Raw genomic sequence first — 27,666 nt, forward strand, 5'->3', positions numbered from 1 at the left:
GACCACGCGAAAGGGTTAAATAGGTTTTAAATCAACTCGTGAATTTGATTGAATATTGCTATGTTCCCACCTTAATGTAATTACATAAATGATTTATCAACAACTGTAACAAGGTGTCTAGCATAGGAAATCCTCACTAGTACATTTAGTTTATAGATAAACTCATGTATATAGCGACCCAGAGTAGGAGTGGTTACCTTCAATCAGGTTCACACTGAATGTCGTTGGACAGGAGGATCTTAATGTCTTGTGGACAGTTTGCACATGACAGGATGGTCGTGTCTGTGAAGACTGGGATGCGACAACCAGCAAGGAACCTTGTTCCAGTGCAAATTGAACGTGGTCGTTATGTTTGTAGGTTACAAAGTTGTTTGTCACTTGTCAAAAATGAGAATTTGCAATAGGGATGGGCATTAGAAATATTTTGACTTGGAATGGGGTAAAAATATTGTTATAACACAAGGCCTGCACTGGAGAAAAATGTGCTTGTTTATCTCTAGGCCTATGCCAACAATGCGCAACACTGCCTCATTTATCATAACCATTACAGATAACAAATCCTAATTGCTTAATTGCCCGATAGATATATCTATCTCTGTACAGTGCATTCAGTAACTATTCCGACCCCTTGACTTTTTCCACATTTTGTTACGTTACAGCCTTAATTCTAAAATTGATTTAAAAAAATCCCCCGCCCTTTACCCCCGATTGCTCAGTTAGGCCGGCTGTCCAGTTCTAGGTAGAGTCTTGGTGGTTCCTAACTTCTTCCATTTAAGAATGGAGGCCAGCTCTGGTGACATTCCTGCAGTCAATTACACGCTCCCTCAAAACCTGAGACACATTTAAGTGGCCTTTTGTCTCTAGCACAACGTGCAACTGTGTAATGATCATGCTGCTTAATCAGCTTCTTGACATGCCACACCTGTCAGGTGGATGGATTATTTTGGCAAAAGAGAAATGCTCACTAACAGGGATGCAAACAGGGATCTTTTATTTCAGCTCATGATACATGGGACCAACACTTTACATGTTGCCTTTATCATTTTGTTCAGTGTAGCTTGTGTACCCCATCAGTAAGATTTTGTTTTTATGGGCGTTTATTTCAGTGTGCCTAACGTGTGTCTGTGTGGGTTGAGCGGTTGGAACGCAATTGAAAGAATGAGAAACGGAGGGGAAAGGGAATTTAGGAAGAACTGTGTGATGCTTGCTTTCTTTTTAGTTGTGCCCCGCAAATGCACATGTACAAATGGAACTCTATAGTCATAGCTAATTAATGTCGTGTTCATGACAAAATGTAACTTGCCCATTCGGGCAGCCACAAAGGACATTCCACCAAATAGTTTGTTACAGTATAAAAATAGTAAGTGATCTCTGGTTAAAGATGGAGCTTGATGTCTGTTCCAGTACTCTATTACTCAAGCCCATCACTACTTTGCAAGATCTGAGTTTATTAGATTTATATACTGGTACTATGCACAACATTAATCACACGTCTCGAAATGTGTCCGCTTTGTTGACAGATTTGTATCTAGTCCCTGGGCAGGTGGTTTTCAGAGTCACAAAATGTTACTTTCTCTTGGTGTTGTACATAGAAGCATAGACCTCAACAATGACATAAACGTCAACATTTTAAAAGCTTGAGAAGCCGTCCTAGCTGTTAGTTGAGTAAGCCAGCATCCATCCTTACATGTCATCTCCCAACCAGCCCTGGTATTAGAGTCCAACCTTAAGGCCCAGATAGCGCCTCACATCCTAGACATTTCACATTGCAAGCTCTTGCATCAGACCTAATTGCTCTCGCTCTCTCTCGCGCTGCAGTATCTTTTTTCTCACCTATCAAATCTTGATGGCATAAAATGTATCATTGCATATTCTCCTCTCATACATAAAATGTCTCCTCTTCTCTATTCCCCATTTACCTAAAATGTCTGCCTTCTCCCTATTTGCCTACAGTTCCCTCTTTCCTTTGCAAAATCTCCCTTCCTCTCCCCTTCTTATCCAAATGTACCTTTCTCCTGCCTCCTTGCTTTGCTGACTTGCAATGCTTTGAATGATGGCTTGCCATAGCTCTCTGTTGCTTATAACAGCTGGTAGGTCCTCCGTTGTGAGACCAATGTCTTGGTGGTAGTAGTTGTCTGTGATGGTGGCCTCCTGTAGTATTCCTGTCTCAGGAGAGCCTTCTTAACCTAAATGTCCCCATCTGCCTCCCTCCACCTTCTCTCATAACTGTCGTCTTCTCTCCTCCTCAGCCTTATGATGATAAAGATGACTGGTCAGAGCACATCAGTTCCTCTGGGAAGAAGTACTACTACAACTGCAGAACAGAGGTCTCGCAGTGGGAGAAACCCAAAGAGTGGCTGGAGAGGTAGGCATTATGCCATCTTCATTCACTTAATTCCCCTTTCACATGACGGATCCAAGCGTAGCTGAGCTGTACTTCGCTGGCTGGCCTGGTTCCCTTTTCATTTTTATAATGCTGGCCTTTTCAGTCAGTGATGACTGGAGGGGGGGCAGCGGTGTACCTTAGAGCTATTTATAACTTGTCAGAAATGTCCAACTAGCCCATGTCAGTTTTTTAGCTAGGTTTTTTAGCCCATAGATTTTATTGTAATGTTTAAAGTATTACATGAATAAACAAAATGTATAGAATTGTAAGAAAATGAGCTTTTAAACTGCAACGTTTTCTTGCCGCCAACAAGAGGGGTGTGAACAGTTTGTGTCATGAACCGTGCTTGTGTCAATAGAAATAGACGTGGCACACTCGCAGGATGTTCCCCAACCCTGGAAGGGGGCCCTGAGTGGAAAGTGTTTGGGAACCCCTGCCCTATATCACATGTCAAAAATGAAGATTTGCACTGTGTTTTAACTTATGGCCCCGGTTCAAAAGTAGTGCAATATATAGGGAATAGGGTGCCATTGGTGACACAGACTTGAGTTCTAACTGTTTGTTTCCAGAGAGCAGAGGCAGAAGGAGTCCTGCACTAAGTCGGCGCCTGTCAACAGTTTCCCCAAAGACAGGGACTACAGACGGGAGGCGATGCAGCAGGCTACAGCAGTCACTGGCTTTACTGCTGCTAGTAAGTCGTACAACTACATACTGGCTTTACTGCTGCTAGTAAGTCGTACAACTACATGCTGACTTTACTGCTGCTAGTAAGTCGTACAACTACATACTGGCTTTACTGCTGCTAGTAAGTCGTACAACTACATGCTGACTTTACTGCTGCTAGTAAGTCGTACAACTACATACTGGCTTTACTGCTGCTAGTAAGTCGTACAACTACATACTGACTTTACTGCTGCTAGTAAGTCGTACAACTACATGCTGACTTTACTGCTGCTAGTAAGTCGTACAACTACATACTGACTTTACTGCTGCTAGTAAGTCGTACAACTACATACTGGCTTTACTGCTGCTAGTAAGTCGTACAACTACATGCTGACTTTACTGCTGCTAGTAAGTCGTACAACTACATGCTGACTTTACTGCTGCTAGTAAGTCGTACAACTACATACTGACTTTACTGCTGCTAGTAAGTCGTACAACTACATACTGACTTTACTGCTGCTAGTAAGTCGTACAACTACATACTGGCTTTACTGCTGCTAGTAAGTCGTACAACTACATACTGACTTTACTGCTGCTAGTAAGTCTGTTTTTTGCTGCTTTTTTGAAGTATTTTTTTCCCCCATGTCTCCCATTGAGGTCAGAATACCTTCTACACGGAAGACCTGGCCAAATTGCTAGAAACATGCGATTTTACTTTTTTGTGCAATGATGTTTGCTGAATGTTCTTATCAGTCATGGATGATCCTTGTTAAATTTCTGGCTGACGTATGCTAAATTTACCAAAAGAATGAGACTTATTATGGCCGTGCCGTCTATACGTATGATTCAATTAATGCTGCATCTGTGAGTCAATGTCATGTTTTGAACGTGTGCCTCTGGAAGGAGGCCGTGTTGAGTTCTAAAATGTCTGATGAAATCTGTGGGCTGCTTGTCTTCAAAAACCACTGTCTTATTCTCAGGCCTTTCATTATCTCAGTGAAACAGTAGCCTCTTAGGGGGTATACTGCAGGAGCGGTGGCAGTGGTTCATGTTGGTGAGCGTGCCGTGCTGTACAGCCAGTCAGTGGAGACTGAGGGTGGGTGGGGGGGGACATGGGCTGTCATAGAGACCTGATTGATGTCTTCTGGCAAACACAGAGAGACTGACTGCACTGTCACCGTCCGGGAGAGAGAGCAACGGAGGGGGAAAGAGAGCGAGACTTACTGCACCGTCCAGAGCAGAGTAGAGCTCTCCCCTCCTGTCAAACAGCCAGAACACGGCGGTGGTGCACATTGCTCTGTCTACCCTACCAGACCTGGCATCTGGGCTGAAACGGTATTTGCAAGATTTATTTGGACTCAGGTTTGTCATGCGTGTTCACTATGCCAAGGTCACTGGTTTGTGGTTGGTTCATACGTGGTACAGCTTAAACAAAGGGAAGAACAGGATCAAGTTTGTTATTTCGGAGGAGCTACGCTTTGGAAGCTAAAACCTTGAGGGCCAGCATGGGAGGGAAAAAAGCTCTCGGGGAGAGATTCGACTTTCTAAGTTAGCACCTTACAGTCCACATGCCTACTCTCAAATAAGCCAACAGCCAGGTTCTAATCAGACTTCACAAGCCTGTTGATTTGAGATGGTTTGAATCATTTGGCATATTTATCCAACAGAGAACTTCTGTGTGTCTGTCACTGACTCAACACACCCACTTGCTGACTTATTAGAAAATGAGATTCTGCCAATTTTAACAGGCAGTTTCCACTGGAGCGAATCCCGTTTTTAACAAACGCTTCTGCTGCCCAGTAGGGATGTGATATAAGTATCGCATAATTTTTTTCCATGGCAACAATGAAAACATGAAGCAGACAAAACTCTTTGGTCCTTTAAAAGCCTGCTGTATATAAAATGTGTGCTATAGCTATGAAAATACATTAATGTGACTCTTGATGACAACTTGTTTGTTTCCGACATTAGAGCTGTTTTCCTAAAGAAGTCAAAGCCTCTTTGTGTATAGTTTCCTTGCCATGATACTAACGAGTATTGCAATACTGGTATAGTCCCGCCTCTATTGTTTAATAGGCTAAGCTTTCCTACCGGCTTCTTGAGTTCCATTGAACATTTCCTACACAGATTATCTTGAAGAATCGGTAGTACTGAGCGATTTTATTGCTAGTGTTTTTACATGAAATGCATTATGTTGGTTGAATGCTGTAACAACACAGAATAAACAATTAATTAAAGTCCCGTGATGGTAGTAACTGCCCATTACCGCTCATCACTTAAGTCATTTATTCACTTTAATCAACTCTTTCAGTCTATATTATATTTGTTTTATTTGATGACTGTTTAATTCCAAGTAATCATCTCTATAGAGCTGCTGTCTGACAAAATCCCTATTTTGTAGTTCTTCAAAGTAAATAAGGCATACATTTATGACTGCTGAATACCAACTATCAATCACTTAGATCATGTATTTTTCAGGTAGAGAGATGTCGCGAAGCAACAGCTGCTCTCTCTCACCTCACGATGTGCATTCGCCCTTCTATAGCAGGCGTAAAATCTCCCTTCTATAGCAGGCGTAAAATCTCCCTTCTATAGCAGGCGTAAAATCTCCCTTCTATAGCAGGCGTAAAATCTCCCTTCTATAGTAGGCGTAAAATAAACACAGACCGGACAAGTAGATGCGCAATGGATTATGGTCATTCTAGTTAATTACCACAGTAATGCGCTAAACTATGTAGAATATTGGCCTGATGGAACTACAACTCCCTACTACATTGCACAGTTCAGGCTAGATCTGATTTATCTCTAGAGAAACTGCGATGTGCACATTGAGCTCACAGAAGGAAAAAAACAAACTAAATTAAATTCTAATAATTGAACCGATGCCTGTCAATTAGTTTAAAAAAAGAAAAATAATTGCTCAGCACTAAATCAGTTGTGAGTGCTTTTAGCATGTGAGATCTAACAAGGCTGCCGCTCTCCTCCCTCCCTCAGAGTCAGCCCAGGTGGAGAAGCAGCCAGCGTCGGTGTCTTCACAGTCGTCCTCCTCAGGCTCGGTCCTGAACCCCACGTCGGGTACCCCTTGTACCTCCTCAGCCCTCACCACGGTGCCGGTGTCCCCGGTCCTGCAGTCCCACGCCCATACCCCCCTGCTCCAGGACCCCTCCCTGCTCAGACAGCTCCTCCCAGCACTTCAGACCGCCTTGCAGCTCAACAACGCCAGCGTCGACATGGCCAAGATCAACGAGGGTGAGAGAGGGAGGGACGCACGTGCACGAAGTCTTATCTTTGAGGGCTACTATGGTGAATGTTTTCGCATACAGCAAGGAAAGCTAGGTTATAGAGGGAGTAGGCGAGAGAGAATATGGCTGAATACTTAAGAGCAGCAAGTGATACTGAAAGGTTTTGTTTTTGCTCATGATGGTGGAGACAGTAGTCCTTCAACCTTGTGCCCATGTTTCTCTTGCTGCCATTTGTCTGAGGACTGAAACTCACAGGTAATAGGCAGATCTGTAGACCTGACTGGCAGGTTACTATGGCTCTATAAAAATATGTCATGCAAAGGGAATCACGGTATCCAGACATTAAAATGGAATTCAACAATATTTAGTTAATTTGCCCAAGTTTATCAGAAGACATGAATAGAATGCATCAGTGATTCGTATTTCCTGCAACTTTCTGAAGAAGCAACAAGAATTTCCCGTGTGTCCGGTGTGCGTGCATCTACCATTTTCTGTTGCTGTTAGCGTTGATTCTAATAAAGTCTTCTGGTAGATAACATTTTGGGAGAAGCCTTTCTATGTTAACTACCAGGTAGCCTATGCTTACAGCGCCCCCCCCCCCCCCTCAATTTCTCACCATCAGACTGATTTTCTACTTCAGTAGCACTTCTCCACTCGGATGAGAATTCACGAATGGGCATTCTATAAAAAGACAGCGCTCTGACTGATGTGCGCTACTTTTCTCAGTGCAGCCTAATTTTCTCCAGTAAAATACAAGATAAACTTCAAGTAAAACTTTAGGAAATGTAGCTGGCTACATTCTATGATAAACATTAGAAATACACTATATGACCAAAAGTATGTGGACACCTGCTTGTCGAATATCTCATTCCAAAGTCATGGGCATTAATATGGAGTTGTTCCCCCCTTTACTGCTATAACAGCCTCCACTCTTCTGGGAAGGCTTTCCACTAGATGCTGGAACATTGCTGCTTCCATTCAGCATCAAGCATTAGTGAGGTCGGGCGATTAGGACTGGCTCGCAGTTGGCTTTCCAATTCATCCCAAAGGTGTTCGATGGGGTTGAGGTCAGGGCTCTGTGCAGGCCAGTCAAGTTATTCCACGCCGATCTCGACAAACCATTTCTGTATGGACCTCGCTTTGTGCAAGGGGGCATTGTCGTGCTGAAACAAAAAGGGCCTTTCCCAAACTGTTGCCACAAAGTTGGAAGCACAGAATCATCTAAAATGTCATTGTACGCTGTAGCGGTAAGATTTCCCTTCACTGGAACTAAGGGGGCCAGCCCGAATCATGAAAAACAGCCCCAGACCATTATTCCTCCTCCAGCAAACAGTTGGCTCTATGCATTGGGATAGGAAGCATTCTCCTGGCATCCGCCAAACCCAGATTCGTCTGTCGGACTGCCAGATGGTGAAGCGTGATTCATCACTCCAGAGAAAGCATTTCCACTGCTCCAGAGTCCAATGGCTGTGAGCTTTACACCACTCCAGCCAACGCTTGGCATTGATCATGGTAATCTTAGGCTTGTGTGCGGCTGCTCGGCCATGAAAACCCATTTCATGAAGCTCCTGTTGAACAGTTATTGTGCTGACGTTGCTTCCAGAGGTAGTTTGGAAGTCAGTAGTGAGTGTTGCAACGGAGGACAGCTGATTATTATTATTAGCTTCAGCACTCCGTTCTGTGAGCTTGTGTGGCCTACCACTACGCTGCTGAGCAGTTGTTGCTCCTAGACGTTTCCACTTCACAATAACAGCACTTACAGTTGACCAGGGCAGCTCTCGCAGGGCAGAAATTTGAGTAAACTAATTTGAGCATCCTATGACGGGGCCATGTTGAAAGCCACTGAGCTCTTCAGAAAGGCCATTCTACTGCCAATGTTTGTCTATGTAGATTGCATGGCTGTGTGCTTGGTTTTATACACCTGTCAGCAACGGGTGCGGCTGAAAAAGGCGAATCCACTAATTGGAGAGGGTGTCCACATACTTTTCTTTATATAGTGTATGATGGCGATGCATCGTTTTTGAAAGAAATACCTTGCTTTTCCATTTGTAAGCTAATTTACTTTGGCTGCTAGCCAAATGGCGTTGCACTTCTGTCATCTGATGAAAATGAAGCCATTTTCTGCCTAATGTATTTTTTTGTGAAGGAAAACTAGTTGCACGCCCCTGATCACTCTATTTAAGCAAATAAAGCCCAGCTGATTTTCGATATGAAATGCTGGTGAAATGGTTTATAACGCAGATTATTTTGATGGTCTGCGTTTTGAAAATGCAGATTTCTGAACTCTGACGCGACCCATGGCTTGCTTACCTGGCAGAATGATATCATGATTATTTGCATCGGTCCAGTAGGTATTTGTTTTGCAAACTCCATCGCATGTGTGCTACAAAAACACTGCTTCTCTCCTACCCTTGTCCTTCCACCTCTTTTATCCCCCCCTTTTCTCTCTTTCTGTTTGTCCCCTCTGTCTCTGTTTCTCTCCGCTCTCTTTCTGCCTATTGTCTTTTTAATCTCGTTTGGTGTTCTGGTATTGCTTAGGGCTGGCAATGGCCAGGGACCTCACGATACTTTGGTGCCAATACGATATGTATTGTGAATCTCACAATACTGTGATTTTATTGATATTCGATGTTCCAAACATATTTCTCACCATATCGGCTGCAGAGACAAGAGGAGAGCCACGAGAAAACATTTTTATCAGTCATGGAAATGCAAGTGCTGAAAACAATTTGGCTCCCTATTTAAAAATATGAAGAACAAGCGATGAAGGAAAAATAGTTTTGGGGCAGGTACAGCCAAGTAGCTCAAGAATTATACAATATATTGTCAAATTATATCTCTATGTAACTAGCAATTTTTACAAAAATGTCCTATCATTAGTATTGCTACTACCAGGTCTCTCGGTTGGAGGCTGGCCCTGGCTCTGCCTGGCTTGTGAGGGGAAGTCCTACTTGAGTGCTCCAAATGTGCTCATCGGGGCCAATGCCACACAGCCGTAGCCCAATCCTGCTTCAGTATGCATCGATGAGTGGCCATGCAGAAAATAACATGTCTGTCTGGGGCGAGCGTGTCATTCTGTCTGACTGCTTTACGATCCCTGAGTCAAAAGCAGAATGCAGTATCTTAGCGGAGCAGACTATACTATACTGGCTCATCTTTCCACATTTCTGGGTTTTAACATTGGGAATTAGCCAGGTTACCAGGCACTGTTACGTCAATTGACTGATATTTTACCTCAGCCTAGCCCGGAAGGTCCCGGAAGGTCCCATACTAAGCATTTTAACATCTAACACGAGAACTGAATGAATATTCACTCAAATGTATTAGCATGACCTGGGATACAATATTAGTAGCGCAGACTGAAGGGTTATGTAAATGCTTGTAGTTCCAGTTTCTGCATTTTGGGGTTTTGCTATTGGGAAGTAGCCTGGTTACTAGGTGGCGTCATCTCAATTGACAGAGCTGTCTACCTACCGCTGTCTACCTACCGCTGTCTACCTACCGCTGTCTACCTACCGCTGTCTACCTACCACTGTCTACCTACCACTGTCTACCTACCGCTGTCTAGGTCTGTTGCATATCTGTCTCAAATTCTGAATCGAACAGGACCTGAATAAATATACATCAGACTGTATTGGAATATGTAGTAACACTACTCAACCAAAAAATGTAATGCTGCTGTAGTACCTTCGTGTAGCCACTTTTTCTCTCTCTCTAGACATCTTTGTGCCTACTACTGGCCACGACCAAGAATAGAAGCTTTTCTTCCTGCCTGTACTTAAGTAGACCAAAAGGACAGGACGGACCAACACAAATGTCGGCTGTGTTCATTGAATCACCTGCTGGGTGTCGTCGAACGGTGGCGATTCAGAATGTGGAATTGTCAAACTTGGGCCCTGGTCAAAACTGGTGCCCTACGAAGGATGTAGGGTGCCAATTGGGACGCACTGAGAGACTGTCTCCAGAAGTGGGTCAGACGGTCTCTTTTCCTGCTGATGCTCTGCTCTCGTCCAGAGATTCCCTGCTTTCCCTTACTCAGCTCTGTCTGCACACCTAAACCTACAGAGAAGGGACTGCTAATGGGTCTTCCAGGAATCAGTTCAATCCAACATGATGTAGGCTTCCCATTAGTAAGCATTTATCAGTTGACCTGGAATCCAGACTGAACACTGCTCTGTGATAGAGGTTGACACGGGAACAGGACTCTTTAGGGTCCAGGATTCTGGCATGAATGGGAGTGAAATTCGGGACAGTATCGACAGTCTACATGAACAGGGCAGTATGGGAGTAGTTATAAACTGAGTTTTTTGGAGGTGGAAATATGTTGTATGGAGCATTTCATTAAAACAACTGTGTAGGCTAGGCCTAATATAGTTTACTTAGTTAAAAAGAAATGGTCATTTTCCCCCCCTCCCCCGACTCACACCTCAAGTTGTAGCCAGTCACCAGGCTACCTCAGATGCCAACCTACATCAGACAGCTAAATGATGAAGCCGTCCATAGCGGAATTACAATGTGTTTCAGCCAAGGACCCATCACTAACATTAAGGACAAGGAAAGAGCAACGTTTTAGCTACATTTTTTTATGGAGTTGTCTTTGACAAGGAAGGAACTGGGTACAGGGCTTGTATAAAAAAAAAATTAAATGCTGAAGTTGAATCAAATAGCCTACCAACCGGAGAGTGGGACAAGCGGCCTGAAGCATCATAGCTTCTCTACTCCTTACCACTTTACCATCAAGCCCAGTTTCTTTGTGTATTTAACTAAACCCGTGCCATCTGAGGTGAAGAGTGAAATAAATATAGATCGACTTACCCAGTAGCCTACTGCCAATCAGTTTTAAAAATGTATGTTGTACATGTTCATATGTGCTCAGCTGTAGGCTACAGATTTCTGGGTGCTTTGGTCTCGGGCCTCGTCCTCCAGCCTTAATCTGTCTACATTTAGGTCATTTAGAATACGCTGTTATCCAGAGCGACATAGGACCAACAGTCAGTGCATTCTACTAAAGTAGGTAAGACAACCACATCAGTCACATGTTGCATTACTGAAATTATTTTAGATACTTCCTAAACAAACACAATAAGCTACATATTTCTGCTCGCAAAAATGAGTGGGACTGATTTTTATCGGGAAGGGACAGCAAAGTTCCAGGGTTATAGAACTGTTGTGAGATCATTACAGGGGACAAAAGGACAAGACGGGACAGGAATGAATTTTCACTCCCGTGTCAACCTCTACTCAGTGCTACTGTTTCACCGTTCTGATGCAGTTTGCACCTACTTCAAAAGAGACACTTGGAGCAGCCTGAGAACGGCTGTTCAATGCAGGTCCTGGAGGGCCGAGACACTTCTGGTTTTCATCATCCTCCTAATAAGGGACTAATTCAGACCTGGGACACCAGGTGGGTGCAGTTAACTACCAGGTGGAAACAAAAACCAGAAGTGTTTCGGCCCCCAGGACCGGAATTGAAAAGCCCTGAGCTAGAGAGGAGCTACTGTCACCAAATGCATTTGCGCCGTTGTTTACATTTTGTTGGTGGGCCAGCTCACTCTTTGGTGATGTCCACTGCACATTTTACGGAGTGTGGCTTTAACGTGGGTCTGATCAGTATTGATCTAAAGCAGGGATTATTTTAGGGATTAGAGGTGTGACGGCTCACCAAAACCACGGTTTGGTACATACTGCGGTTTTGTCAGTTTGTTTTCGGTACAACAGGAAAGTTATTTGCCATTCACGATGTTCAGCATTTACAATGTTCCTTGCATTGTCTGTTGTGACCGGATTGTTATGTTGGGCCTCTGCAGTTTTCACTCTGGTGCTGCGTTTGTAACCATGTGGGATGTGGGAATTTACCAGTTGGATTTATTCATGTGACTTAAACTCATTGAGAAAGGCAGATTTGGATAATTGTCAAGGAGCTGTGTCAACCATGCTACAAGTACAGCTATCATGCTTGTAAACAAATTATAGTTCAAAAGCCACATCAATAGATTGCTTTTTTTTATACATGTTTTGTTGCATGACACCATGTGGGAGAAGTGGTTGCCCAGGATGATAGTTTAACACAATTCATTTATCACTTTCAAGGCCGTTCAAGTGGATTTTTCCCAGTTGTATTTGGTAAATATCCACTTCCCACTTAGTTACGAACGCACCATGACACTGCCTATTTCAGTGCCAGATGCGCATCTAGCCCGGAACATCTCCCATCTCCCGGGGTAATGTGATCGGCTGTCACTGTTAAGCACAACACAAGGTGCTATGGAAAATTCATTGAAAGCTTTGGCTGTGGTTTGCTTATATTGAGCGGGTACTACCTGTTTGCTGAACTGGGTGTAAGATTGAAGTTCGTAATGTGGCTCGGACACATTCACAAGGTGCTGAAACCACTACTGAAACCCCCTCTTCTCAACCACAGAGTATGGACATATCCACGGCTAGAAACCAAAGACTGTAAAAAAAATATGAACACAGCCTACATATCGCTCCTGTTATTTCTTTGTCCCAGTCAGAATCCACTGCCAAGGGCTGCTTGAATGGAGAGACGACTGTTTCTTTGTGTTTCTGTCTTGCGCCGGTATACGGCGGGGAGAGTGTGTAAATGTGTCAACATATTTGAGCTGTTGGCAGCTGCATAGGCTATTCTCGTTGAGCGTGGCGACATACTGTTAACGTTTTATCCGCAACTCTCTGTCCATCGCTTTTGGAAGCTACTGGGAAGCTAACATTTTCCCAAACTGGAGATTTTAAACAATGATGGGGAATCCTCCTGTTTTATTGAACTCACCATCGAACATAACTTTTTCCCGGTTGCGCCTCACAAAAGGATGGTTTGAAATGCGTCAATTAAGATTATAATTTGGATCATAAGGTGCACATCGTCTCTAGTTTTAACGGATAGCCTGAAATGTTTTTTCAGCTCAGATTTACTCGAGGCATACCACGCAGCGAAGGCATAGCCTATAGGGCTAGTGTTTTTATTTCATTTTTTATGTATTCATTCTGGTTCACAGTGCGACCCGAACCAAGTTCCCTGCACCGACCTGTTCGGTACGAATACATGTACCGTTACACCCCTAATTAGGGATCATATGTTATGCTTTTAGGTAGTCTTTATCTTTCCTCACTATTTTCTCTCTCCCTAGTCCTCAAAGCTGCTGTCACTCAAGCGTCGTTACAGTCGTTGCTTCATAAGATCCTCACGGCCGGCCCGTCGGCCTTCAACATCACCACTCTGCTCTCCCAAGCAGCCCAGCTCTCCCAAGCAACCCAGCTCTCCAGCCAAGGTAGGACTTCTTCATCAACACTGTTTTGTTTTGCAGCCACGGTTGTGTCTAAACCAGAATTGGAATGGTGATCAAATGTGTAACCATATCTATGCCCTCTCCCTCAAACTGCATCCATACGTGTTTTTAGAATCTCATGTCAGTGGTTGATTTTGAGTCAGTCTTCTTTTTGCGCTGTTACACTCTGCAAAGAAGACACTGTTTTCATCTACAATTCTGTCATAGTTAGTCCCTAACATTGCTTTGAGTTGCTTTTGCCACCTGCTTACAAAATGCAGCTTTGTCCTGGAAATGGTTTTTACTAAATCATTTTCCAACCTCTCTGTTAACACCAACAGCCCAGCAGTCGAACCAGTCCCCCATGTCCTTGACATCAGACGCCTCCTCTCCCCGCTCCTACGTGTCTCCCAGGATCAGCACGCCTCAGACCAACGCTGGTCACCACAAAGCCCTGCACAGCACGCCGCCTGTCGCCTCACAAACCAAGGTACTGTCTACTCTATCCCCCCCAGCCTAAGGTAGGGCCTCTTTACCCCACTGTCCCCCTGAGTGGAGGGAATGGTAGTGATTTTGTTGACTTCATAATCCAGCTGGTCTGGGGCGAGGAGTATTTACTCTTGGTGTTTCACAGAATCATGACCAGCTGTTCTAAGACCTACCCAGGTTGTTCACATTTATTACTGCTGTAGGGGGTGTGTTTATCTTTCAGATTTGGATTTTTGTCAGTGTAATAATTGTCATTGTCTAAACTGCCTTTGTAGAGGAACGTGTGTTGTGACAGCACTTGAAGCAGCTCTTGTTTTCTGTGAGTCTGTGTCTGGCGGAGTGTGTCTGCATCTTAGTCTTTAATAATGAATGTTTATCTCACTAGAGCTATTCTTATCTGGCCTCGGCTGTCTGGCTGTTGCTGTCTGGGTGTCGCTGGCTGACTGGCTGGCGGTGTCGCTGGCTGGTGGTGTCTGTCGGTGGGTCTGCGGGTCGGTCTGCGGGAGGGTCTGTCGGTCGGTCTGCGGGTGGGTCTGTGGATCTGTGGTGGGTCTGCGGGTCGGTCGGTCTGCGGGTCGGTCGGTCTGCGGGTGGGTCGGTCTGCGGGTCGGTCTGCGGGTGGGTCGGTCGGTCTGCGGGTGGGTCGGTCGGTCTGCGGGTGGGTCGGTCGGTCTGCGGGTCGGTCGGTCTGCGGGTCGGTCGGTCTGCGGGTCGGTCGGTCTGCGGGTCGGTCGGTCTGCGGGTCAGTCTGCCGGTCGGTCTGCGGGTCGGTGGGTCTGCGGGTCGGTCTGCGGGAGGGTCTGTCGGTCGGTCTGCAGGTGGGTCTGTGGATCTGTGGTGGGTCTGCGGGTCGGTCGGTCGGTCTGCGGGTCGGTCGGTCTGCGGGTCGGTCGGTCTGCGGGTCGGTCGGTCTGCGGGTCGGTCGGTCTGCCGGTCGGTCTGCGGGTCGGTGGGTCTGCGGGTCGGTCTGCGGGAGGGTCTGTCGGTCGGTCTGCGGGTGGGTCTGTGGATCTGTGGTGGGTCTGCGGGTCGGTCTGCGGGTCGGTCTGCGGGTCGGTCGGTCGGTCTGCGGGTCGGTCGGTCTGCGGGTCGGTCGGTCTGCGGGTCGGTCGGTCTGCGGGTCGGTCTGCGGGTCGGTCGGTCTGCGGGTCGGGCTGGGTCTGTGTCGGTCGATCTGCGGGTCGATCTGGCTGTGTGGATGGGTCTGTCTGTGTGGGTGGGTCTGTCTGTCGGTCGGTGGGTGGGTGGGTGGGTGGGTCAGTCTGTGGGTTGGTGTCTGTGTCTGTCGGTGTTTCTGTCTGTGTTGGTCTATGTGTCTTTGTGGTCCAGGTGAACGTCCATGGTTCTGGTGTTTCCTCTCTAACTCTCCTCCTCTCTGTCTCTGTGTGGTCCAGGTGAGCAACACGCCAGTTGTGAAGCAGCAGGGATCAGCCCCCCAGCCCTCCCCCCAGCAGCCCCTCCCCAGCGACAAACCGCACGGACATGACATCGCCGCCTCCCCAAGGACCCTCCAGCGCCAAGGGTTAGCCCACATTTACATTTTTGTCATTAGCAGACTATTTTATTTTTGATTAATCACTGGCTGGAGCTCTTTGTGACATTGTGTTGAATGTGTTTGTGTTTTTAAAATGTTTTCAGTGTGAAAAATCTATAAAAATCATAATTTAGCAGACGCTCTAATCTAGAGCGATTTACAATTGGTGTTTTCAACTAAAGGAGATAAAACAACAATTTATCATTGCTACAAAGAGTCTTCAAGAAGCTCTTGTGTTCATTTCACACTGATGTGAAGAGAAAGCAGAGAACCTCAAGGGTTGATGTACAATGCCATGATATACACATGATTTCAATATGTAGTGTTGAGGTGCCACCTGCTGGTGGGTTAATGGACAACAAGTCTTTGATAAATTATTACGAAGACCCTATTGCAGGGTTCCCCAACTGGCAGCCCGCAAAATTAATTCTGAATATTTTTGTTAATTCCCCAATAATTATATCTATCACTTCCTTCTTTGGACCTGAGATGCAAAAAGTCCCAATGTCCCAAGAAAGAAGTGACCCTACCTAATTAATGCAAAAGTTACATTTTAACTTAATTCAAGAGGAGAGAGAATGCAGGAGACAGTCCACTAATAAAGCAGGCAGCGGACCATTTTTTAGGTGCTGAAATGTAAAGCTGCAACCGCAATCAATAAAAGGTGAACAGCGCCTGGCGCTGAAAATATAGCTGACTTGTTACACAAGTGGCGCCAAGCAACAGATGGAGGAAAAACTACACCAGTCAAGTAATTCACTTCCACAATAATCTTCATATTAATTTGACTTAACAAACAACAAGAGGGCTTAATTGGAGTGCTATTTCCTCAGAGCCAAGGCCCATATAAAATAACTTGGCCCACCTCAGCCAGTCAGTTATGTGGCTAAACAGCATCTTTCACAATAAAAGAAAAATGGCCTAATAGAAGTGAGATTTTTATTTATTTATTAGGCCTACTTACAATTTCAACTGGCAAACGAGGTAGCATCCTACATAAAACAATCATTTAATTTTAAAAAAGCGGTGGGCAGTGTCTGAATGTCTGTATCGGGAGACTCGGGATAACCTTCTGTAACGACAAACAGAAAATAGTGTCAGCATGAGACCTGCCATGGGTAAGCACATCATTAATAATAATAATAATGTTAGTAGCCTGTTTGATTATTTATTAAATACTAAGTTACTTACTTAATGGGAGGAGTCGCATTTCCCCCCCGGACACGATCTTGTGGATGTCAGGTGAGAGGGATGTGATGTTGATGTGCAGTCTGTCCTCCATTGACTTATGTGAAAGCCGGTTCCTGTTGTGAGTCTTGATTGTGTTCATAGGTTCTAAACCTGCATTGCTTGCTGTTTGGGGTTTTTGGCTGGGTTTCTGTACAGCACTTTGTGACAACAGCTGATGTAAGAAGGGCTTTATAGATCCATTTGATAGAGGAAAGGAAGGACTCGCAGATGTGAGTCGAACCAAACATTATTAGCACATAAAATGCAAATGTCTTTTGTGCTGTATTCCTCTGAGCATGCCAGGACTCAGCACTCCGGAGCGCATCCCTGATTTGGCTCAATGTCTGGAATTCAATCAGCTCAGTTTGAATTGCAGCCTCATCCAGCGAGGGTATCGTTTTCTTGCCCCCTGGTACCTCTGCCTGTCGTTTCTTCAGTGTGCTGCGCAGTAGCCTTCCAGAGGACAAGTCCAAATTGAAGACTCAAGCTTCCTGGTAAAGGCCTCACGTTTTTCCACCATGTCCTCGACTGTTTTCCCTCTTTCTTGTAAATGCAGATTTAACCCGTTTAGGTGACAGAATATGTCAGCCAAACCAGCTACGTTAGAGAGGAATTCCTCAATTTCCAGAATACCAAGATGGTCAGCTGCTGTCATTTCGCTTTTTCGGACAAAATCCACAACCTGGTAATGCAGCTCATAGAATCGCTCTTGATCTTTTCCTTTCCTCAGCCAGCGCACATTGTTGTGAAGCAGGAGATCATCGTGGGTGACCTTCTCTGATTCGGTCACAAGCTCGCGGAAAAGACAGTGTTGTGTGCTTGATGTCCCCCTGACAAAGTTGATTATGCGCATGACTTTATCCATCACATCTTTCAGCTCAGCGTTTATAGTCTGACACACAGCACACTCTGATGGGTGAGACAATGCAAGCCATTCATTTGTGGGGCGATTTCCTTCAACCTGCTGAACAGGCCCATGTGTCTGCCCACCATAACAGAAGCCCCGTCGGAGACCGCAAAGTTTTCTAATGACAGGCCATGCTGCGTAAACAATGGTTCCAGCTTTGTGAATAGGATGTCCCTGGTGGTGTGTCCTTCCAGGGGAATCTGTGCCTGTAGCTCTTCTTTAAAGTCATTTCCATGAAAATAACAGCCATATACACACAACTGTGCAACATCAGTGCTGTCAGTACTCTCATCAATAGCCAGGGGAAAATGCTCAGCCTGACTGAGCACCTCCAGAACAATCCTATGCACATCATCCGCCAGAGCACGGACACAGTGTCCGGCTGTTGACGCAGACAGGGGCACCTGTTTGACAGACGCAATTATGCTATCCACAGACTTGTCTGTAGCCAATTCCTCAAACTTGTCACCATGCACGTTTTAAATAGCTCCGCGTCTGTGAAGGGCATTTTGTGTTTGGTTAGAACCCAGGACGCTTTTAGGAAGGCACTTGTGACCTTCTGTTGTTTTTGTCAGGCCACAAAGGAGGATTCTGCTGCCATGTTTGTAGCTTGTAGTTAATGCTTCAATTTTTCTGCGCCGGGCATCTGTGTGGGGCGGGAAGGCCGCTTTGAAAGTACCGTGCTTAGATTCATAATACTGTCCGAGATTGAATTCTTTGCAAACAGCGACCTTTTCATTGTAAGTAAGACACACTGGCTTGGTTTTGGAGAAGGATGGTATGAGGAATGCATATCTCTCTGTTCATTATTCTCTGAAACTTAGATTTTCATTATCCACCTTTCTTTTGCTACTTTTTGAAAGCGACATGTTCTCTTGCTATCAAGCTAATTGTTCTGAACGAATGGTGACATTAACAGTAGTGTAGACTACAGTAGGCTACGTAGACCTGTTTTTCCCCACCAATCAACGCACTGACAAATAAACATAAAATAATAATTGAATAGCGAGATTGGTGATTTTATGAGCTTAATCAGATCGAAATTATGTTATGGTCACTGAATTTATTATGTACTGATCAGATGTTAAACATTTAGTTAAATTTGTAGTGTAGGCCTATTCGTTGTGCTGATATATGCTAATTATGTTCTGGCCTGCTGACTATTAACTCAGGAAAACAATTGTCCCGAAGCCAAACCTAGTTGTCAAACCCTGCCTCATTGGATTGCACCATCGTTTAGTTCTTTAGACTCTAAGATGTTGGTGGCTGCTTAGCTGACAAACAGAATTGTTTTTAAATGGTCATACTATGGATAGTTTAGCTATTTTGGTCCCCTTGAGGTGTTTTTTTTTTTTATTTCTTTTTTATATACACATACTGTATTTAATACATTTTTGGGGTAGGCATAAAACTACCTTCACACTTCCATTGTTTTTTTTTAAACCAGTGCAGGTTACCTTCATACTGTGACACTTGTTGGGGTCGTATAGCAAAACGGAGAACACCATGTTTGTGTGAATCTCCCCTTTCCAGAGAGTTTGTAGGCCACACCGTTCGGACACTACAGACGGTTTCACAGGACTGTTTCCCGGGACGTCTCATGGTCGGTCAAACACCGCTCTAGCTCTGCCACCTTTCACTGCAGATATCTCTAGCTTAAACAGACAGATTTTTATGGGGATTTTTTTTAGGCGCATCAATCGACTCTATGGGGCTAACCAGCCGAAATCGCACATAATCAAGTTCAACATGTCTGATGTAATTTAACTGTTAAGCGGATTTAACCATATTATGATTCACAAGCCATTTGAGTCGATACTACTTTTTGCAATACATTACATTTACATTTTAGTCATTTAGCAGACGCTCTTATCCAGAGCGACTTACATGCATACATTTTTATTACATTTTTACATACTGGCCCCCCGTGGGAATCGAACCCACAACCCTGGCGTTGCAAGCGCAATGCTCTACCAACTGAGCTACAGTGGGACCACAATACTGTATCACAATATAGATTTATTTTTTTATTTTTTTCTCCGACCGTTTATGATAGTCATACACTAGAATTCATGGGTGTTATATTGGCTTGGGCAGTATACTGTATATATACTGTATATACTGTATATACCGGGGTATTTGGAAATAGCAGTATACTGTATATATACTGTATATACCGGGGTATTTGGAAATAGCAGTATACTGTATATATACTGTATATACTGTATATACCGGGGTATTTGGAAATAGCCACGGAATGGTTTTTCAATACCGTCAACACAAGGTGTTTTTCCATACATTTAAATAATTTGACAATTACAACAATACTGAATGAACACTTATTTTAACTTAATATAATACATAAATACTATCAATGTAGCCTCAAATAAATAATGAAACATGTTCAATTTGGTTTAAATAATGCAAAAACAAAGTGTTGGAGAAGAAAGTAAAAGGGCATTATGTGCCATGTAAGAAAGATAACGTTTAAGTTCCTTGCTCAGAACATGAGAACATATGAAAGCTGGTGGTTCCTTTTAACACGAGTCTTCAATATTCCCAGGTAAGAAGTTTTAGGTTGTAGTTATTATAGGAATTATAGGACTATTTCTCTCTATACGATTTGTATTTCATATACCTTTGACTATTGGATATTCTTATAGGCACTTTAGTATTGCCAGTGTAACAGTATAGCTTCCGTCCCTCTCCTCGCTCCTACCTGGGCTCGAACCAGGAACACATCGACAACAGCCACCCTCGAAGCAGCGTTACCCATGTAGAGCAAGGGGAACAACCACTCCCAAGTCTCAGAGCGAGTGACGTTTGAAACGCTATTAGCACGCACCCGGCTAACTAGCTAGCCATTTCACATCGGTTACACCAGCCTAATCTCGGGGGTTGATGGGCTTGAATTCATAAACAGCGCAATGTTTGAAGAATTGCGAAGAGCTGCTGGCAAACGCACGAAGGTGCTGTTTGAATGAATGCTTACGAGTCTGCTGCTGCCTACCATCGCTCAGACTGCTCTATCAAATATCAAATCATAGACTTAATTATAATATAATAACACACAGAAATACGAGCCTTTGGTCATTTAATATGGTAGAATCCGGAAACTATCATTTCGAAAACGAAACGTTTATTATTTCAGTGAAATACGGAACCGTTCCGTATTTTATTTAACGGGTGGCATCCCTAAGTCTAAATATTCCTGATACATTGAACAACCATCAATGTTATGTCATAACTATGTACAATTCTGGAAAATTAATTACGGTCTTTGTTAGGAATAAATGGACTTCACAGTTCGCAATGAGCCAGGCGGCCCAAACTGCTGTATATACCCTGACTGCTTGTACGGAACGCAAGAGAAGTGACACAACTCCCCTAGTTATAAGAAATCCATGTTAGCAATATTAACTAAATGTGCAGGTTTAAAAATATATACTTGTGTATTGATTTTAAAGAAAGGCATTGATGTTTATGGTTAGGTACATTGGTGCAACGACAGTGCTTTTTTCGCAAATGCGCTTGTTAAATCATCACCCGTTTGTCGAAGTAAGCTGTGATTCGATGAAAAATTAACAGGCACCGCATCGATTATATGCAACGCAGGACACGTTAGATAAACTAGTAATATCATCAACCATGTGTAGTTAACCTCTCTGGCGCATGTGGGACGAACTCGTCCCACCTACGTAACAGCCACTGAAATCCAGTGGCGCGATTTTTGAATCGTTAGAAATAGTATTACTTCAATTTCTCAAACATATGACTATTTTACAGCTATTTAAAGACAAGAATCTCGTTAATCTAACCCCACTGTCCGATTTCAAAAAGGCTTTACAACGAAAGAAAAACATTAGATTATGTTAGCAGAGTGCCCAGCCAGAAATAATCAGACACCCATTTTTCAAGCTAGCATATCGTGTCACATAAACCCAAACCACAGCTAAATGCAGCACTAACCTTTTATGATCTTCATCAGATGACACACCTAGGACATTGTGTTATACAATACATGCATGTCTGTTCAATCAAGTTCATATTTATATCAAAAAACAGCTTTTTACATTAGCGTGTGACGTTCAGAAAAAGCATAACCCCCGCAAACTTCCGGGGAATTTACTAACAGTTTGCTAAATTACTCACGAGAAACGTTCATAAAAAGCATAACAATTATTTTAAGAATTATAGATACATTACTCCTCTATGCACTCGATATGTCCGATTTTAAAATAGCTTTTCGGATGAAGCACATTTTGCAATAATCTAAGTACATAGCCCGGCATCACAGGGCTAGCTATTTAGATACCCACCCAGGTCAGCCTCCACCAAAATCACATTTCCTATAAGAAAAATGTTCTTACCTTGCTTGTTCTTCGTCAGAATACACTGCCAGGACTTCTACTTCAATAACAAATGTTGGTTTGGTCCCAAATAATCCATCGTTATATCCAAACAGCGACGTTTTGTTTGTGAGTTCTAGACACTATCAGAATGCTTCATCACGGTCTCGAGCATGGCGCATTGGCGTGACAAAAATGTCTAAATATTCCATTACCGTACTTCGAAGCATGTCAACCGCTGTTTAAAACCAATTTTTATGCCATTTATCTCGTAGATAAGTGATAATATTCCGACCGGGAATATGCATTGAGCCTAAACAGCCAAATTAAATTTCTCCTCAGGAGCGAATCGTGCACGCGCCTCATTCAAAGGTCCTCTGAGCCGCCACTTGCCAAAGCCGATAATGTGTTTCAGCCTGAGGCTCCCTCGTCAACCTTCAGTTATTTCCCGGGTTCTGAGAGCCTATCGGAGCCCTGGGAATTGTCACGTTACAGCTAAGATCCTTACTTTTCAATAAACAGATGCAAGACGCACGACTCCTTGTCAGACAGGGTACTTCCTGCTTGAAACCTTGTCAGGTTTTTGCCTGCCATAGGAGTTCTGTTATACTCACAGACACCATTCAAACAGTTTTTGAAAATTCAGAGTGTTTTCTATCCAAACCTGAACAATAATATGCATATTCTAGCTTCTGAGTTGGTGTAGGAGGCAGTTAAAAATGGGCACATATTTTTTCCAAAATTCTCAATACTGCCCCCTATCCCAAACAGGTTAACTAGCGATTATGTTGAGATTGATCGTTTTTTATAAGATAAGTTTAATGCTAGCTAGCAACTTACCTTGGCTTCTTGCTGCCCTCACGTAACATGTAGTCAGCCTGCCTTGCAGGCTCCTCGTGGAGTGCAATGTAAGGCAGGTGGTTAGAGCGTTGTACTAGTAACCGGAAGGTTGCAAAAACGAATCCCCGAGGTGACAAGGTAAAAATCTGTTGTTCTGCCCCTGAACAAGGCAGTTAACCCACTGTTCCTAGGCCGTCTTTGAAAATAAGAATGTGTTCTTAACTGACTTGCCTAGTTAAATAAAGGTGTAAAAAAAAAAAGGTCGACCTCTATAGTGTATCGTACGTTAACTTTGAGCTGGATTGCCTGTGTTTGCAATTTTGTTTTTTTCCGTCTGCGCTCGTTCACATATTTAGCTAGCAGCATCTGCAAATTCGCTGTTACTTGTGCAAAAGTTTTGAACCTTCTGGTAATAGATGCCCAATGGGATTTTTTTTTTTTTTTGCCTTTGTTGGTGCCAACTTCTGTATTAAACCAGTAAAATAAGGAAAGGGGAATGAATGCTTTCAACTGAAATGTGTCCTTGCATTTAACCCAACCCCTCAATCAGAGAGGTGCGAGGGGCTGCCTTAATCAACATCCACGTCTTTGACGCCCTGGGAACAGTGGGTTAACTGCCTTGCTCCGGGGCAGAATGACAGATTTTTACCTTGTCAGCTCGGGGATTTGATCCAGCAACCTTTCGGTTACTGTCCCAACGCCGCCCCACTACCTTTGTACTTGTTGATCTTATTCTGTGGTTTTCCATCTTGTCCGATTTGATCAGTTTGACCCTCTCCTACAGTCTCCTCTGTTACAACAACAAAGTTGGCGATAGTGTTATTACAACAGAATATAATTAACCCATAATATGCAGAATTGGACTGAACCCTCTCCTCTCGTTGCTCCTGTCATTCCACAGCAGTCAGAGGAGTCCGTCCCCAGGTCCCAACCACGCCCCCCCCCAGCAGCAGCAGTGCCCCCACCACCTCCACACCCTCCAGCTCCTCCACCCGGCCAGCCTCCTGCTCCTTTACCTCCACCCTAGCCTCCTGCTCCTTCACCCCAACCCTAGCGTCACACTTCAATGAGAATCTCATCAAGCATGTCCAGGGCTGGCCCGCTGACCACGCAGAGAAACAGGTAGGTTATGCATCCCAGGAATCTTATGTATTATTAGTTTGTTTTTATTTTAACAGGTTGTCCAGTTTGATAAAATACCTGTTTTTCTAGGGAGATCAGTCAAGAGCTATATATAGATTTTAGCTTTATTTGGATACCTGATTCATGTCGTTATTTTGATGTGAACCTACATTCATTATGCGTTGATCAGAGTCATGGCTGTTGGTATTTGATTATGTCTTGTCATAATTTCACTGCTCTCTGCTTCGGCTATCCCAGGCGTCCAGGCTACGTGAGGAGGCTCACACCATGGGAAGCATCAACATGTCTGAAAATTGCACCGAGCTCAAAAATCTGAGATCCTTAGTTCGAGTCAGTGAAATTCAAGCAACATTGCGCGAGCAGAGGTAAGAATCCAGACCCTAATTGCCATGGTAACATAGCAATATGTTAAATTATTACAAATATTTTATGTTGACTAATACATGTTTATTTTTTACTCTTTCCTCTAGGATATTATTTTTGAGACAACAAATTAAAGAACTTGAAAAGTTGAAGAATCAGAATTCTTTCATGGTCTGAGGACTTGACTTGAAGAGTGGAGAGGAAAAGGGGAGAGACCCATTGCACATGGTTGGAAGAGAGCTCTTGGTTGGGAGAACCATTGTGTTCTTGTTCTGTGCCCAGTCTTAACACTTTTGAGCTGCAGTTGGATTGCCTTTGGACCACTGGACTGGGCTTTGAGAGGGCTGGGTTAGGTGGAGAGAGTCTGAGTGGTTGATGGTTGTTGTGGAGGAGGAGAGCAGAGAGAAGGGTTAGACATGGCTTGCATCCCAAATGGCACCCTTTTCAATTTATACTGCGCTACTTTTGAACAGGGCCAACAGGACGCAACCATGGTTGGTTTTGTTTGCGCCCTGGAGATGTAGATGTTATCCTTGTTGTAAATATGTTTTGTAGATGACTGAAGCCATGGAAAGCCATGTTTATCAAAGCTTTTGACATCCGAACTAGTCAACGTTATGCCCGAGGAATCAACAGCTTCAGTTCATAGCCTTCTTCATGTTAAACGCATCAGTCGGGCGATGTCCCAAATGGCACCCTATTCCTTATATAGGGCACACTATTCCCTATATAGTACACTACGTTTGACTGGAACCCTATGGGCCGTGGTCGAAAGTAGTCCACTATATAGGGAATAGGGTGCCATTTGGAACGGAGGCACTCAGTCTGCAGACTTCAAGCTTTTTTGTTAATAGATCAGTGAACCATTGCCTTGAGCATGTCTGTGACCTATGACCTGCATGGAACTGGAAGATAGCGTTATAATAACTGAAACATAAAAAAATACCCTAACGCAAACAAAACAAACTCCCGTTTTTAGTTTTCTAGTTTTCTTTGCTCTTGCGTAATAATAATAATAATGCTCCATGGATGAAACCCAGGCTTATTTTACATATGTATTACCCTCTGGTGGAAGTATTAAGGTTACACAAACACACGCAATGTCTCTCAAATGGCACCCTTTTCCCTTTATATGGCAGTACTTTTTGCAAACGTAGTGCACTATATAGGGAATAGGGTGATGTTTGGGAAACAAGTACCCATCTCCACCATCCTCCTAAAAAGGTTAATCATGCCTGGTTGCAATGGTTCAGAGATCTGTTTGTTCACAGCTCACAGTAGCCAAACCAGTGCCTGATGGTGTGATGGAAAAAATATGAATGAAAGAGAGCACAGCAATGTGGTGCTTTGTTTACATCAAGGATAATTCCCGATGCTAGTCCCTCCCTAACCCTGCCCCTGGCCACACCCATTACATGCAGAAGCCCAACCCCCTGGTCCAGCTCTTCTGAGGAGCCGCAGAGCAGTTGTCTTTCTAAAAACCCTCCTGTTGGTTTTTTCTTTCTCCTAAACTTTCCAGCTAAGTTATTTTTCTATTTTTGGGGGGGAGAACTGTACTTTTATTAAATGTGAGGTGGCACCATCTCGGTTCAACTAAGAGTTCATTCCTATGTACATTTGATAAGGTAATAATGGAGTTTAAGAAGAGGTAAAAAAACAAGTTTTATTAAAAAGTTGCAGTGATTACTAGTATATCAGAATGTTATAAATTATTGCTACACATTTTTCTTTGCACCCTGTTAGGAGTGAGTGAGTGAATGAGTGCGAATGAGAGCTATTAAAGAAGCGGTTTGGGGGCACCACTGAGGCAAGGTATGGGGTGCGTCTGAAATGGCACCGTATTCCCTTTTTTACTGCACTACCTTTGACCAGGGCCCATAGGCAAGACTAAAATGGAGAAGACAGCAATGTCATCATTTTTAAGATTCTTCAGCAGGTGCACTGGGACCCAAGTGGAGCGCCCGGGGAACTTACCTGAATGACGCAATTGGAGCTCTTGGCATCCATTTGTGTTCTTTGTTATGACATTCTCAGTCTTCTTCCTTTTAGTCTTCCTGCCCATAGGGACTGGTCAAAATGTAGTGTACTATATAGGGAATAGGGTACACTATGGTCAGAGGTCGAGCAGGGCAATGACAGCCAGGTCACAAGGTCAAATGTGAAATGTACGTATTGTAATAAACATGCTAAACTCAAGCGAGCACTGGTTATTTTATTGGAGTTTTCTGTTAGGTTTTACATTGTATTATTACTATTATAACGCTAGTGCCTTGTTGAAAGTCTTAAGTCACACAGCCTCTGACATGGAAATAAATGTACCAAGTTTGTTTTCGGTTTGATCAGTAACAAAGATATTCAATAAGCATGTCATACATCTATCTACATCGGGTTGTTTTGGCACTCCAACCCAGAATTGCATCTTTGTATATGTTGTGTTTGTTCCCCTGTTCACTCTGAGTCAGAACGGGAACAGTGTTTCTATCCCAAATAGCACCCGATTCCCTATGTAGTGTACTACTTTTGTCCGGGGCCCATAGGACTCTTGTCAAAAGTAGTGCACTATATAGGGGATAGGGTACCATTTGTGTCCTCAGCTGTGACATATTTTTCTCCACTGTTCTATTATTCTACTGCGTCTGTGATTTGAGCTGCACCAACACATTCAGTAAATGTGACCACATTGCTTTGTATATTGTTTTCCTCTGAGTATATTGAATAAAATAAATAAAATGCCTCTACAGAACCTAGTTGTCTCTGTTTTGCACTTTGAATTGAGTTATTTTTGGTTAAAGTGCTTTGTGCCGAACTTGCCTGAGTGTCAGTCTGTGCTATCATGTTTACTGACTGTCATTTCAGACATGTTTGACTTGGCAATGACCCCAATGGACTAGGTAAAAGCACAAACTGATCTGGTACTAGGGTAGTTTGTTCCAATGTTCACACAATGAACATGTTAAATGTGTCCAATAATATTCCATTGTATTCAGTCCGGTGTATGCAAAATAAACGCCACACAACTACACATTATTTGAACCCGTGCAACGAAGAACCATATGTGCCTTTTTAGATTATAGCGTATTTTGTTTCTTAGAAGGCATATAACGGTTCTTGTCACTGACTGTTCAAGTAGTCCTTTTATGTTGAAGATGGGAATATCACAAGTGGACTGCTGCCATTAGGAATCTGGCAATGCTTGCCAGTCCCTGTCCGCTCTCCCCACTCATGTTTATCTCC

At 43.7% G+C, this 27,666-nt stretch overlaps 1 pseudogene; it reads left to right on the forward strand.

Moving 5' to 3' along the window:
• Nucleotides 1–27,173, forward strand: part of LOC115153819 (WW domain-containing adapter protein with coiled-coil-like) — a 42,768-nt pseudogene extending 15,595 nt beyond the window's left edge.
• Nucleotides 27,174–27,666: the final 493 nt, after the last annotated feature.

The sequence above is a fragment of the Salmo trutta genome, chromosome 2 (assembly GCF_901001165.1).
Source record: "Salmo trutta chromosome 2, fSalTru1.1, whole genome shotgun sequence".
In the NCBI taxonomy this organism is placed as follows: domain Eukaryota; kingdom Metazoa; phylum Chordata; class Actinopteri; order Salmoniformes; family Salmonidae; genus Salmo; species Salmo trutta.